Consider the following 16,288-nt stretch of genomic DNA (forward strand, 5'->3'; position numbering starts at 1 on the left):
CGACCGAGAGCGATCCAATCGCCACTGGCAATAAATGAAACTATAAAAGAGAGATCTAAGAAGAACTACTCCCTTTTTATTTTTTGTATTTTTCTTTGGAATGTAGAATGAAAAGCTCCTTCCCACGGCCCGAACGAACTTCCATGATTGATTTCCTGATGAGTTTGCCTATTTTTTCGTTTGCCATCCTACAAGCAAACAACATCCTTTTGTGTTTGGCCAATGGTTTGTCGGACAAAATCAAGGTGAAGGCACGCACAAGTTCATCAATGGAAAGGGGCAACGTGAAAAGCGAAAATGAAACACACACACAACAGGCAAATGCAAAAGGTAAGGAGTAATAACAAAACAGCTAAAGAAAATGGTCTTTTTTTTTTTTTTTAAGCTACGGATCGTGAAGCGTTTGGTCGTTTAAAGGGGACGGGAGGAAAGACAGGAAGCCAATTCCACGTCAAAGGGATGCAATGTAATGACTGTTGAGTGCGAATGGTCGCCCTTTAGTGGACATACACCAGTAGGTGAGGTAAACAAGATGAGCAGAAAGAGCTTTGATGCGAATATGAAATCGTACTGCAGGCAAAAGGCAACGCCAACACACGACGGACGCTATAGGGAATGGAAGATGTAATAGTCTTGCTCAAAATTCATTGATTAACTCGCATTTCGACTTGTATCCCCTTTCTTTATCAATCATCACGTTCGCCGTGTCCACCGCTCGCAGCGTGAGAGAGAGAGGGAGCAGAGAGACGAACGCCCACGCTGAATAATATTCTGGGAGGCAAGCGACGACGTCGTCTTCCTGTCACGCTATTTGCATTTCCAGCTAGCCAGCTAACTCAACTGATACTGTGTGTGTACACAAGTGGCTTTGCCACATCCGTTTTCCGTTCTCGTGAACTCTGAATTTCTATGTTATTATCCTCCTTTCCAACTGTAATACGAGGAAATGTGAAAGCTCTTCCAGCAACAGGGCCGGGCCGAAAGCCGCGATGTTAATCGATTTCGCTGTCTACTTCTTCAATGGAAATGTTGATAATAAGGGATAGAGGAGAAGTCTTAATTGTTTGGCTGACCAAATCTACAGCAAGAAATCTGTGCACCCGAGCAATGAGCTGGCGGAGCAATTGCACGTGCCTAAGATGCTCAGATATCCTAAAATTGGTGGTTAAAATTCATTCAGAAGGATTGTAGAAACTGCGAATCGTTCAAATAAAAAAAAAATGTTTTTGTAAAAACAACTGTGTTGAAAATAATTCGGCCGTTTTATTTTCCACTATGCATCACGTTTCAAACTAAATTTGGCTTCACGTTCGTGAAATTTTCACGTGAAATCCAGGCAAAATTCACACCAGTTAACGGCACAAATACGAGATCGAATAGAAACCTCGATTTTGCGATAGAAAATGTTTAATTCTGTTGTTCTGTGAACATCCCGATTGAGCCAACTTTTTCGATATTTCCCCCGATAGATGGCGCAGAGTCGCCAATCGCCAACTGTTTACGAAGAGTCGTCAATCGCCAAAAGATGGCGAATGAACGCCAATTTCCCACAGATGGCGTATCGATTTTGAGGATAGGGGCACATACTCCGATTACCGTCATTACGTTTCTCGATCTTTCCAGCCGTGGCATATTTGGTGACAATATCTAGAGAATATAACGATACAGAGAAACTTTAACGCTTTCACAGCAATGTTACTTTACTGTTACTATTCGTGGTATGCGGCGTTCGTGTCAGACAACTGTTTGGGTGCCATTAAAAGCTTTTGCTTTTATGCTTTTTTTTCGCCTATTAAGCAAAGACCAGCAGACACGCAACACAGTGTAAGGTTGACTCGTGAACAACCTTACTGGCTGACCAGAATGCTGACCACGCTTATATTGTTGGAACCGTTCGTAACAAAAAAACAAAACAAACAAACCTGTCGCCTGTATCGCTATGTCTACTACAACCTGACATAGATTTGCGTGCCACATCTTATATTTAGATTTTTTTACGACATGGAAAAGGCAAAGTGTTTGCTGATGGTTAGTTGATTAATTGTATACTAATGTAATCATATAACACTTCTGACGTTGTGTTATTCCAAAAGGTTGTGATAATATTGGCCCCATCTCAGTAATGGAAAAGATTTGTTGGAGGTAAATATAGACTTCCTACTGAAAGTCAGTTTGTTAAAAAAGTCTTGAATTGCAGGTGGGAGTCGTGTCATACTAAAAGTTAATAACCATTTTACATTACCGTGAACATTTTATTAGTTATGATGTTTCATTTTTAAAAATTTTTATATTATTATTAAAATTTCATCAACACAGCCACAGAATAGGTGACATGAAAAAGTGTTGAGTTAATTACTTTTCCAAACATTGCTGAAGGAATTATGGCTGTATGACTGACCAATGAACACAACCTCATAAAATATTGATAGGTTAACCTCTGAGTGATGGTAACAATAACACTAAGAAGGAGACGAGACCAATTTGAGTCTTATTTGCATAATCTTTTATTGTTTATATCTTCGAGGTGTCTTATTGACTTCCGTTCATTAAATTTGTGGAAAAGTATATTAAATGGGGTGATGCAATCCTGTCATTGTCGGAGATCCTTTTCATCATGGAAATATTGCTAATTTAGGTTGTGCAAAATGTAATGAACCAATTAATTGTTTTAAATTGTCAGTATGTTAGAATTTTTAATTTCTTTGGATCGAAATACGGTGGAATTAATGGAGCATGTAATAGAAGATATGGAATTTGTATTGGGATTTGTACCAATATGGAAGTCGTTTGCTCAATGATACTAATTTGCTCCTGGCAATGAAGCAATCACCTGAGTGGTATTGTTGATAAATCTGGAAGCTATGTAGATTAATGTCAATGTATATTTTAAGTTGATTGGTTATGGAATGCTGTTAAATGTTGGTGGGAATCTACTTGATTTAGCGTAAAGTTAGCCAAGATCCTGAAATTTGAGATAACATAAAAAAGAAGAGTTAGAGAACAGAACTTTGCTTGGCTGGATATCTTATGGGGAATTTATTATGGGTAAAATAAAATTTGTCAATGCTGTCGAGTTATTGTTGGTTTCCTATTTAATCCGTATCATCAGCTGTACTGCAAATTACAACTGATATCCACCGCAAACGAACAATTTCGTCAGCCTTGTATTGTTGTTGTATTTACATTTAAGTGTTATTAGTTGGGATATAATAAATAACAGTATGATAATAGTCATAATAAAAGAATTATTCCAAACAAGATGATCAGAATTCTCATGGAAACAAGACAAGCAACTAGCAAATGGGGGATGATAATAAAAAACATAACTATCAACAACATTATTTCTTCGAAGTAAGTTTGCACAATCTAAACTGATAAAGAATGAACTAATTTCTTCAATGTATTATCGCTTGCAAGATGAATTATGTCAACTGAAGGAGGAAGCATATCACTTAAAAATTCAAACCGATGCCAAATTAAACACTGAGTAGGATCTATCCAACCAAATAGAATAACTTCAAGCCAAATTTGATCGAGCAAGAGATATCAATTTTGTTCTGCAAAAACCTGTGATGGACCAAGAACACAATAAGTGAACTTTGCGAAGAAGTAAGTCTATATAAACAGTTTAAACACAATTGACATTGGACATATTATGGATAGTTTGTTTCCACCATTCCTTGCAGGTTGTATCAATTCCCAACCATATCCTCCTTTTGTCAGCAATTTTCTTCTCAGTTGTTCCTTATGAATCCAAATTCCAAATTGTTTTTGAAATACACCGAGTATTTGACACAATGCTAGCGCGCCAGTACGCTACAGCGCTAGTGCGATGCTTATTTTGTCGGGCATATTTTAAAACCTGGCCAAACAGTATTTCCACTAGATGGCGTTGCAGATTCATCAGCCTCTAGCGTGTGAAATGGAACTATTGTTACTTTTTGTTGTCATGTGATTCTCATTGTTTACTTTGTTTTTACGTTGAAAACGTGTATTTGAGTTTCCCTCGTCTAAATGGTATCGTTATTTCGTTTTTTGGTGTTTTTACCTCCACCCCTATTATCGATGTGAAAATATTGCACTGCTTCATTACCTAAACGAAATGTCAGCCGTTGCACTTGGGCTTAGAATGAGGTAATATTAACATATTTTTGGAAAACCAGGTCTCATGTTGTATCATTCTGGGTAAAGCCAACTCTGTTCGTATGCCAACTCGGTATCATGCCAATTCTGTTACAAGCAGAACTGTGCATGATACTTGGTGAAAATTGATGGTTTTGTGTTTACAACCAAAAGCCAATTTTCAGGATTATTAAGACAATAATTTACTACTTTTACATTTGCAACATGTTAATCTTATTCTTTTTTATTAGTAAACATATCCAGTAGTGGAGTTGCAAGTAACAGATGTGTTCTGTTGTGTACTTTGCACATATCGTGGTTTGTTGCATGATTTTATTACTTTGTGAATCAATTGTAACTTATTTATGAGACATTCTTGAAGATGTGCTATTTGCTAATATTCTGCAAGAATAGGATCACCCATTTACTTCTGTTTGGTAATAACCATATCTGTTCAACTATCCCCTTAATTCTGATGGCTACAAGATTAAGAGGATGGTTTTAAAACATTTGCTTCGATTATTATGTGTGTGGTAGTGATTCGAAGTGGTATACAGGTCGTACCTGAAAACTGAACTTTAAGAACTTTGAAAGGCCATGTTATGTTCATTTACTATAGTTAACGTTTGAAACTACGCAGACCTTTTGTAACTTGTGAAGGAGAACATAGTTCGTTTTTTTAATTTTCGAAATTTTAACTTTCAGTACAACTTTCGGTTTGAAAATGCCTAATAACTCACTATCTGTTGGTCTGAATGAAAAAAGAACCACATTTTCGTAATCTTCGTGAAGCGCAACGGTGCTAGTTAATTCTTATACTGGAATTGTGATTTCATCGCTTACAAAGCCAGGTAAAAAATTGCTATTTCTTTCATAACATCAACCGTTTTGGAAATACATAGGATTGAATAACTTTGATGTGTCACGCTAGCGCTGTAGCGTACTGGCGCGCCAGTAGTTTTTAAATTCGGTGTATTTTCAAAACGGTTGATGTTATGAAAAAAAATAGCAATTTTCTCGGAATCAGCATTCGATTGTGAGTATATTGTGTCATTTTCAAGCAATTCCAACGATGGTCAATTTTTGACGGTTTTGGAGGCAATTTTCCCACGGTCATTTTCTTCGTTTTTCTCCATTTTGTTAAGCTAATTGTCAAAACAAAGCCGATATTCATGATCAGCGTTCAATTTCGCATCGGAATAATGAATTTTTAACTAAATTAAGCAAGGATTACGAAAATTAATATCTTTTACACGTGAACCTTATGGCATTTGAATGATAAGAAGTGAAAGTTGCTACAGCCCTTACTCTAGCCCCGGACGATCGCTGAAACCCAATGTAGAAAACTGAATATCGTACCAATAGGTGGCTATAGTGTTTGGGAGACCGGCTGCAGTAGAAATTCCTGATACAAAGTTGTTACTCGTATTTTATTCGACGCTTAATACTGTTAAATACCATTATTTGGTGCTAACATACAATTTAACGTAAAAATGTTGGGGCTATATTTTAGGGCATTTTTCCGCTATTACAGTCATTCGTATCATTTTCGCAGCCGACTATGTCGGGCTTATTTTGCTATTACCCAAACAAATAGTGAACTATAGAGTGAGTTGTTTATCTTAAAAAGCAAGTGAAATGGAGTTGCAGAAGAGATTGGAGAAGAGTACGGGCCTTTCACATGGAAGTTTCCTCTCTGCATTTTAAGATATTTTATTTAATAACCTTGTTATCTCTAAACCATCAATCAATTACCAAATTGTTCAAGAAGACACCTTCGGCAGATTGACAGTCACTGATAGAAAATCAATAATCTTTGTGAGCCCCTTCGATTGCTGAAAAGGCAAAACACTCCTCAAGTAAGAGGACAAGATCCTATCACTGCAACTGAATATTATCAGAGTAACTCCAACCAAATATTCCAAAGTGTTTTCAACTTCAGGCAACAGTTCACTAAAGAAAATGTGAACATTCCCTTCGCTATGCAGGGAATGTTGCTGTAGTTATAACAAACAATCAAAGTTGTCTCACAGATTGGATGGGAAAATGGAAAAGGTTTGTCCCTAGATAACCCCACCAACCAGTACTGTCACATCACTGCTAATACAGAGAAGGAAATTCAAAAGTTATTTAAAATTGAATAAATATTTTACCATACAAAAATTATCTTAAGCAAACGATGAGACGGCTATTGACATATTCACGAAGTCTGGCTTTACAAAGTCTAACTACGGCCGCCAGATGTCCCAAATCATTGTTATGAAAAGTTGTATCAGAATTGTGCTTGTGCTGTATGTTTTTATTTAATAATAATGTAAACTTATGAGTGTAATCGTGTGAAACTAATTATTTCTGATGGATATCAAATAAAGGTGAGGGTTTTGAAATATTTTCCTGGATTATTATGTGTATGGTATTGCTTTAAAGTGGTATATGAGTCATACCTGAAAACTGAACTTCAACAACTTTAAAAGGCCATGTTATATTAATTTACTATAGTTAACGTTTGAAATTGCGCAGATCTTCTATACCTTGTAAAGAAGAACATAGTTCACTTTTTAAATTTTCGAAATTTCAACTTCCGGTTTAAGATCCGGTTTGAAAATGCTTAATAACTCACTATCTATTGGTCTGAACAAAAAAAGAATTTCGTAATCGTCGTGAAATTCGTAATCCTCGTGAAATTTGGGGTCGAATCCATGTGTCAGTAGAAAATACCCGAAAATCGTCAAAAATCGCAAATTTCCCTGAACTATAGTTCAGGAAAAATCGCGATTTTGGCCAAATTGGACTTTTCGCCAAAAGCAGGTCAAAATAGGTCAGACACACCTTAAATGTCACGAGGATCACGAAAATCATATTCGTTTTGTTGTGGGCCTAGTATTTCTGGAGATATAGGCTACTTCCGATCACTTCTGGTAATTTTTTTTTTTCAACTTGGCATAAAGTAAAAAATGAACATTAATATGCCAAACATTTTAAGCATTTTGATTATAAATGAAATGGGTTGGCGGCTTTTTTCGTGTTTGTTTTGCTATTTCATTATTGGTTGATCGCGCGAGTTGCATATACTTATAACACTACTTCGTTAACAGAGACTACTAGCATTATGTATCACACTAATGGGAAGGTATACCTGATAAGTATAGATGAAGATATACCTCGTGCTATTATTATAACCTTATCATGCACGGCCATCTGATGTACAGTCTGGTTTAGAAATAAGCCCGACTTTTTCTTATTTTACGTTACGCTGTAGTGTACTGGCACGCTAGGGGAAATTGCGGAATACTAATAGCGCCCTAATGTCTCATTAACTATAAAATTCGTATGTTGAATGTGCAACACATTCTGTTAATTTTTTTTTCGATGTCAATTTTGTCCGGCTTTTCATTACTCGTAACAAACGAATATACTCGCTGGAAAGTTGCGTTCTGCGATTTTATGGGTATTATACATCTCTGATTCGTTTCGTTGTGTAATTAGTAGTTCAGAAGTTCTTCGTTACTTCCGACACACTTCGGAAATGTGCATACAATCTGTAAGGAACCTTGAATTAAAAATCTAATCAATCACTGGGGGTATATTTAAAATTCGAGAATGCTTATCGTATGAAGATTTAAAACCTCGGTTGCTTCGCATTAAAACCCGAAAGATTGAACGCTACCGTCGTCTGTCATGTCCGCCATTAGCCATGTCACCATGCAAACATTTTTGCCCTGTTGTTTTTTTTTAGTTTCCCCCCTGTTTTGTGCGTCTACATCAACGAGTAAGTAACATACGATCATTATTTTTATTCAGGCATTATTATTTTGCTTTATTGTTAGAATTAGGAAGATGGAAGCGTTTTAAGTAAACCAGCAATGATAAGTTGAACACAGATAGTAAGGAAGTCGATGCTCAGCCGGTGCCTTGGAAAATCAGCCGTATGATTTTTGTACCGTAAAATATCTTTAAGCTCTTCTTCAGAGCATAACAGAAATATTGTTGCCAAATTGTTGAGTATTACTTGGCAGTGAGTCTTACATAGAATTGTGCGTAGAGGTTAAAGGATTGGCTTAACTGTTTCAATAACGAGCACACTAGCTGAGCTATCAGTATTTAACTTATCAGCCTTTTTCATCTGTATCGTAATAATGTAAACTAAATGATTTATTAACCTTTTCCAAGTTTGTATTCAATATCGTGACTTCTGTTGTACTAAATATTTGTTTGTTTGAACTTCTTGAATCTATGTTCAACTAACAAAGCTTTATGACAACTCTTTGTGACAAGCTCTTTTTGAAGAAGATTGAACATATGGAATGTTTGATAACCATTTAGCAAAGGATTTCTTTTGAATGAAAAACTATTTTACAGAAGTAACATTCCGTGTCTTCAGTCTGTTCATATTATGGTCCCAGTAATCCTGGGAAACTAATCGAGCTAGTTTTCGTTATTTAATTTGTATCATTTTTAAAGTCCTGGTAAACCATAAACATACTTAGATCTCTTTTATTAAATTCGTGTGTTGTTCTTTTAACTCATTCCTTTACATCTGTTACAATTTCATAGGGTCAATAAAAAAAAAATCCTGATAGTCGCCTCATCGCCATCGCCATCGCTGTCTTCGCCATCGCCATCTCCATCGCCATCTCCATCGCCTTCTCCATCGCCTTCTCCATCGCCTTCTCCATCGCCTTCTCCATCGCCGCCTCCATCGCCGCCTCCATCGCCGCCTCCATCGCCGCCTCCATCGCCGCCTCCATCGCCGTCTCCATCGCCGTCTCCATCGCCGTCTCCATCGCCGCCTCCATCGCCGCCTCCATCGCCGCCTCCATCGCCGTCTCCATCGCCGCCTCCATCGCCGTCTCCATCGCCGCCTCCATCGCCGTCTCCATCGCCGTCTCCATCGCCGTCTCCATCGCCGTCTCCATCGCCGTCTCCATCGCCGCCTCCATCGCCGTCTCCATCGCCGCCTCCATCGCCGTCTCCATCGCCGCCTCCATCGCCGCCTCCATCGCCGCCTCCATCGCCGCCTCCATCGCCGCCTCCATCGCCGTCATCTCATCGCCATCTACGGGATTCGCATTGGTATTGTTTTGTTTTGCATTCTAGTGTATTAGTTAACCTGTTGGCTGCCACGCCGTTTGCTCCTATTTTTTTTGGTAGTTGTAGGGACTAGGGCGCTGTTCTCCTCATGGCCATGGGGGGAACAGGCGCCCTTAGGCAATGCACCAGCAGGGACTTCTCCTTGTCGGCGCAGTGATAGATTATCCAGGGGTGTGCATTCCCGGAATGGACTCTATCACTGTGCCAGCCCGGGCTTGTCTTCGGACAAGCCCCACCTTGGTCGGGGATCCTTCGGACCCGACATGTAGCAACTGTAGTTTATAGCAACCATTGTGTTGCATGGCGTGGCAGCCAACAGGTTAATTTAGTTAAGTGTATATATGTACTTATGTATTTGTATGTATATATATGTAATGTAAAATAGTGGTGGAATTGAAGGGTGGAGGTGGGACAATAAAACCAATTTAAAATTTATATATTTGTTTTGTGTATTTCATTTTTATGGTAGTTGACTTATTAAAAGTCAAAAGATAAACTTAGCTTATTTTTTTCTATCAACTGTTTGACTTGAATTCTAGCCATAGCAAAGAAATATTGCTACAAAATTTCTTTCTTTGTTCAAATTTACTGTCAACTACAAAAAAAAACTAAGAATCTCTAAACACAATTGGCAAAGATGGTATGTAAACCCAAGTTATCAGTGACCAGCACAATGTGACACTTGACTAGCCACTTAGTAATAAAGAAATGACCAAACTCATCTCGAAGCTTTCTCCGTTTCTTGAATGAATAAGTAATCCAACAATACAACAATGATACTGGAAATTTTTCATTTACACTGATAATGAAACATCAACAGCATTCCTTTCTGGTGAATGACTCTGCTGCCACCACGTCACACCAGGTATCTCCCAAAAATCTAGAAGTACAGTTAAAAATTAAACCATAAATTGTAAGATAGCCTACGAGTACCTTACGGAATCTGGATCTGAGAAATTTTGGATCTAAGAGATCCAGGTTGCAAAGACTATTGTTAAGAACTGCCTTCTGCAAGTAGCAACCTTTGGTAATAAATGTGTAGTTGCCTAACAGAGATGAAAAACTGGGTTAAATCAAGCTATGCACCGAAGCGGTGTATTGGACTAATGGAGATCAAAAACGTGCTGGCTAAGTGAAGCAATGCTCGTCTTATGAATAATTATAGAATGTGTTACACAATAGTTTACGAATGAATAGCTGCCATAATACCGTTAAGAAATTACTCTTACTTTTTAGCACAGATTCAACCCACAAAATCCAGGGATAGGCACGGCGAAATCGACGGTAAAATTTCGAGAAGGAAGACGTTCATTTCATGCTTCCAACCTAAATCCGACGCCACGCGAAATGAAACAGCTGACAGAAATTTTGGCAGAATAGCTGACGTGGTGGCTTTGAAAACGAATCGGAGTTAGCCACTGGTCCACTAGATGTCTTGAAAAATATGCATCACAGAATTATTTGACGTGTAAAACGAAAAAAAAAACAATATTTTTTATTTTTATTTTGGGTAAAATGGGTTGCCATATATGGCAATCCGTTTTACATGGAAAAAAAAAAAAAAATGGCGGAAAAAAAAAAAAAAAAATCACACTTTTTTCTCTTTTTTCCACCCGTAGCCATCTACCCGTCGGTTTCGTTATTACAAGTATGTATGCAATTTCAGTTAATTGTATGCCATTAGCATTTAATTGAGCAGCGTGGCTGGAGAAAACTGCGTGGCTGGAGGAGCAATTGAAAAATGGATAAGATAATAAAACAAAAAAGTGGTAAGTATAAACATTATTATATTGGTTTTCAATTATTAATTATTGTTTATTAGATCAAATAATGAAGCTGCAGGCCCAGTTATTGGAACAACACAAAATATTAGATAACAACGAAGCTAAGGATGGTAGGCCTAATACGTAATGATTCTATTTATTTGCTTTTATTCATTCGTGTTTTGTAGCTCAAATTTTTGAGTCTACAAGCTCAGCTAGGGGAAAAGAACAAATTGGAACAAAACAGTTTCCAAACAGTGAAGGAGGTTTTTCAAAACTCATCCCTAACTGAACGTGAGGATGAGTTGGCATTAGGTGAACACAGTCAGGTGCCTAAACTTTCCAAATAAGAATTCCAAATAAATATAGAATTTTAACAAACAATTATTTATTGTTTAGTTATTCAGTCCACCACCTGACAGTGTGTTAAATTTAAATTCTGTTAGTGCTGCACTAAAAGAATTGTTAGTAATAAGTCCATGCAGCGAAGGAACTGAAGAAATGTGGTACTGTATTTGGGCGGAAAATGGGTGTGGTATGGAAACACAGAAATGGCATGAGTTCAACCTAAAACATGGATTAGGTACTTCCCCGTTCTTTGTCTATCGAAAAAAGTATTTTTAATGCTATTATTTTGCATTCACAGATTTTAACGGGGGATCAAGTAAAATCTGGAAGTGTTACAAGATGGAAGAGTGAGCCTACAGATGAAAAAACACTGAGAGTGCATTACCGTAAGGTGTGAGGTAAATTAATAGAGTAATGCAAATTGCCTAATGAGAAGTACCATCTTGTGTTAATGAATCCAGTACAACAGCAATCCTTTATAGTTCTGTCACAGCTAGAAGCCTCAAATAATTCTGCTTCTCTGTCTAAAGAACAACTTGTCCTTTACGTTCAGAGTGTTGGGGAAACTGGGTACTTAAATGGCCCTAAAGATGTTTTAATTTTGCTGCTATTGCAGAGATGAACATCATACATGGACTCTTTAGGTATGAAAGGATTTTTCTTCAAATAATTTTGAATTTATGACGAAGAATTTCTCCTCCTTTTTGCCAACCAGGTCTTATCTACCAAAAAAAAATTTATCCAATAGGAAATGATTTTCATGTACTGGGAACACAACTATCAACAATGCAACATTCTACAGGTGCTAGTTTATCATTCAAGAGCCTTATACAATGAAGTTAATCTGCAATTTGTATGTCCTTTCCCAAGCTTCCACCAGAAGTTGAATCTATGAGTCATGTAAGTTCCATGATCAACAATTGATGTGTTTAACGGTGTTGTTTTTCTTTTCTCAATATAGGTTAATAGTAACATTGGATCTGAAAAGATTCTTGGTTGGGGCAAGACACTGAATAAATTGTATTGATTGGATGGATGACATGACATTGCTATACTTAATTCGGATTCCCCAGACGGTATTTGATATTAAAAAAATTGAAGTGCATATCTGGGCTCCCTTCTTTTCTGAAGCCCCGTTTCCCCTTGACTCATAATAAGCCCGTAGGGGGTCATGCCCCTACTGTACGGTATATATAAAAACAACATATACCGAGGTTTGGAGGGCTCTGGCCGGAAAGGGGACGTGGGGTGCCGCTTCGTCCGATGATGTGTTCACGGAGGGTGACGTGGCTGCCCACAAATCCGAACTAAAGGTTAATCGCTCCTGTAAAAATGTTCCAAATCTTCAGCTCTTCTTCCGGCTTCTCTTAGCCAATCACCGGGTAATCTCCCCGGTGGGTCAACAAGGCAGTGTCTCCCCCTGCCTGGGTTGACGGCAACTTTTGAAAGTGCTATTGTGCCTTTTTAAAGTTGCAAAAATAATTGTAATGTGCAGAGAATTGTCAATAAAATTTTTTTTATAAAATATTTTTTGCAAAATTCGTTTCTTTCATTGTCTGTATTCGCTGTGTTCATACGTTACACTTTTTATATTTAGCTTGCTTAATTCACCTTTATTGTTTTTGTCACCTTTGATGGTAAGCATTGTTTCCATTGGTTTACCGTTAATCTGTAAGTATTATTTATTACATTCTTTGAATTCTTCAACTTAGATTCAAGGAACAATCTGGATATTTTATGAAGTAATTTTGTATTTTATTTTACTCGTATGGGAACCGATCCCCAGACATTCAGCGTGCAACGCCGATGCTCTAACATTGAGCCACGATATATATTTAAATATTTTATTATCGCATATCATATGTTATCGTCTAGGATGTTTATGCAGTCTTTCACAACTATATGTTTATCTTTCTATTGCTTCCATAAGGTTCTTAGCTCTGTGGTAGAGCTTTTGTCTGCGATTCTGTTACCCTGGGTTCAAACCTCAGTAAATGGGTTAAAATGAAGTAGAATAATGTAGAAGAGTATATTGCAGAATTGCATTTCAGTTTTATTCTAAGTGTAAATGCAAGTCCACAAGTGACTAGAAAAAAAAGCCAACTTAAAATCATAAGATTCGTGGCTCATTGGTAGAGCATCGGCGAGGTATGCCGAACATCCAGGGTTCGATCCCTGGATAATAATAGAATGCTTACAGATAAACGATAAACCAATACCCGTCACCTTATCATCAATTGTGACAAAAACAAAATAAGCAAAGCCAAACAAAAAATTGATAAATGCAACGTGTGAACAAAGCTAACACAGACAATGAAAGAAACGAATTTTGCAAAAAACATTTTATAAAAAATTTTTTATTGACAATTCTCTGCACATTACAATTATTTTTGCAACTTTAAAAAGGCAGAATAGCCCTTTCAAAAGTTGCCGTCAACCCAGGCAGGGGGAGACACTGCCTTGTTGACCCACCGGGGAGATTACCCGGTGATTGGCTAAGAGAAGCCGGAAGAAGAGCTGAAGATTTGGAACATTTTTACAGGAGCGATTAACCTTTAGTTCGGATTTGTGGGCAGCCACGTCACCCTCCGTGAACACATCATCGGACGAAGCGGCACCCCACGTCCCCTTTCCGGCCAGAGCCCTCCAAACCTCGGTATATGTTGTTTTTATATATACCGTACAGTAGGGGCATGACCCCCTACGGGCTTATTATGAGTCAAGGGGAAACGGGGCTTCAGAAAAGAAGGGAGCCCAGATATGCACTTCAATTTTTTAAATATCAAATACCGTCTGGGGAATCCGAATTAAGTATAGCAATGTCATGTCATCCATCCAATCAATACAATTTATTCAGTGTCTTGCCCCAACCAAGAATCTTTTCAGATCCAATGTTACTATTAACCTATATTGAGAAAAGAAAAACAACACCGTTAAACACATCAATTGTTGATCATGGAACTTACATGACTCATAGATTCAACTTCTGGTGGAAGCTTGGGAAAGGACATACAAATTGCAGATTAACTTCATTGTATAAGGCTCTTGAATGATAAACTAGCACCTGTAGAATGTTGCATTGTTGATAGTTGTGTTCCCAGTACATGAAAATCATTTCCTATTGGATAAATTTTTTTTTGGTAGATAAGACCTGGTTGGCAAAAAGGAGGAGAAATTCTTCGTCATAAATTCAAAATTATTTGAAGAAAAATCCTTTCATACCTAAAGAGTCCATGTATGATGTTCATCTCTGCAATAGCAGCAAAATTAAAACATCTTTAGGGCCATTTAAGTACCCAGTTTCCCCAACACTCTGAACGTAAAGGACAAGTTGTTCTTTAGACAGAGAAGCAGAATTATTTGAGGCTTCTAGCTGTGACAGAACTATAAAGGATTGCTGTTGTACTGGATTCATTAACACAAGATGGTACTTCTCATTAGGCAATTTGCATTACTCTATTAATTTACCTCACACCTTATGGTAATGCACTCTCAGTGTTTTTTCATCTGTAGGCTCACTCTTCCATCCTGTAACACTTCCAGACTTGATTTGATCCCCCGTTAAAATCTGTGAATGCAAAATAATAGCATTAAAAATACTGTTTCGATAGACAAAAAACCGAAAAGTACCTAATCCATGTTTCATGTTGAACTTGTGCCATTTCTGGGTTTCTGTACCACACCCATTTTCGGCCCAAATATCTTCCCACAATTGTTCAGTTCCTTCACTGCATGAGCTTATTACTAACGATTCTTTTAGTGCAGCACTAACAGAATTTAAATTTAACACACTGTCATGTGGTGGACTGAATAACTAAGCAATAAATAACTGTTTTTTAAAATTCTATACTTATTTTGAATTCTTATTTGAAAACTTTAGGTACCTGGCTGTGTTCGCCTAATGCCAACTCATCCTCACGTTCAGTTAGAGATGAGTTTTGAAAAACCTCCTTCACTGTTTGGAAACTGTTCCATTCCAATTTGTTCTTTTCCCCTAGCTGAGCTTGAAGACTCAAAATTTGAGCTACAAAACACGAATGAATAAAAGCAAATAAATAGAATCATTACGTGTTAGGCCTACAATCCTTAGCTTTGTTATCTAATATTTTGTGTTGTTCCAATAACTGGGCCTGCAGCTTCATAATTTGATCTAATAAACAATAATTAATAATTGAAAACCAATATAATAATGTTTATACTTACCATTTTTTTGTTTTATTATCTTATCCATTTTTCAATTGTTCCTCCAGCCACGCGTTGTTCTCCAGTCACGCTACTCAATTAACTGCTAATGGGATACAATTAACTCAAATTGCTTACATGCCTGTAATAACGAAACCGACTGATAGATGGCTACGGGTAGAAAAAAGAGAAAAAAGTGCGTTTTTTTTTTTTTTCCGCCATTTTTTTTTCATCATGTAAAACGGATTGCCATATATAAATCTGCTCTAACCAAAAAAAAAATATATCGGCCTGTTTTCTGTTCTACTGCTATCGCCATCTAGCGGTCAGATTTATAGTTTTAGTTCTCCACATTTACTGAATATTTGTCATCGCCGAAAAATTTTTTAAGACCGACTGATAAATAAGCCTGACTAAGAAAGGTCGGGCTTTATGTAGTCGGGTTACGAAAAGTCAGGCTTAAATTTTTTTTTCCGCAAAAACTAACACTCATCGGAATTGGTTGAATATCACAGCATATACTCAAAATTGAATCCTGATTCCGGGAAAATTGCTATTTTTTTCGTTAATTTAATCGTTTTTGAGATACACGGAATATTTGAAATATTGCTAGCGCGCCAGTACACTATAGCGCTAGCGCGATGCAGCGGAAATATACGGTGAATTTCCAAAATGGTCGCCCGCCCTGAAACTAAAAATATTTTTTAAAAAGTGTTTTCCATTAAATCAACAAAAGGCAAATGCTTACTGGAGAAAGCGGAAAATATCCAAGGCGATGATTT

The 16,288-nt window shown here is 37.4% G+C and overlaps 4 long non-coding RNA genes across 4 annotated transcripts; 3 read left to right on the top strand and 1 right to left on the bottom strand.

Moving 5' to 3' along the window:
• Window positions 1-1,612: 1,612 nt before the first annotated feature.
• LOC130694485 (uncharacterized) lies at window positions 1,613-2,711 on the top strand. Its single transcript, XR_009002047.2, has 4 exons — window positions 1,613-1,718; window positions 1,798-2,028; window positions 2,094-2,142; window positions 2,198-2,711. It is a non-coding gene; the product is annotated as an uncharacterized LOC130694485 (long non-coding RNA).
• Window positions 2,712-3,226: 515 nt separating this feature from the next.
• On the top strand, window positions 3,227-4,833 carry LOC130694490 (uncharacterized). Its single transcript, XR_009002053.1, has 3 exons — window positions 3,227-3,351; window positions 3,418-3,609; window positions 3,687-4,833. It is a non-coding gene; the product is annotated as an uncharacterized LOC130694490 (long non-coding RNA).
• Window positions 4,834-9,739: 4,906 nt separating this feature from the next.
• Window positions 9,740-10,550, bottom strand: LOC130694483 (uncharacterized). Its single transcript, XR_009002044.2, has 3 exons — window positions 10,443-10,550; window positions 10,147-10,259; window positions 9,740-10,093 (listed from the first exon to the last, which is right to left on the bottom strand). It is a non-coding gene; the product is annotated as an uncharacterized LOC130694483 (long non-coding RNA).
• Window positions 10,551-10,869: 319 nt separating this feature from the next.
• On the top strand, window positions 10,870-11,551 carry LOC130694484 (uncharacterized). Its single transcript, XR_009002045.2, has 4 exons — window positions 10,870-10,982; window positions 11,036-11,107; window positions 11,165-11,305; window positions 11,376-11,551. It is a non-coding gene; the product is annotated as an uncharacterized LOC130694484 (long non-coding RNA).
• Window positions 11,552-16,288: the final 4,737 nt, after the last annotated feature.

This window comes from Daphnia carinata, chromosome 4, assembly GCF_022539665.2.
Source record: "Daphnia carinata strain CSIRO-1 chromosome 4, CSIRO_AGI_Dcar_HiC_V3, whole genome shotgun sequence".
In the NCBI taxonomy this organism is placed as follows: domain Eukaryota; kingdom Metazoa; phylum Arthropoda; class Branchiopoda; order Diplostraca; family Daphniidae; genus Daphnia; species Daphnia carinata.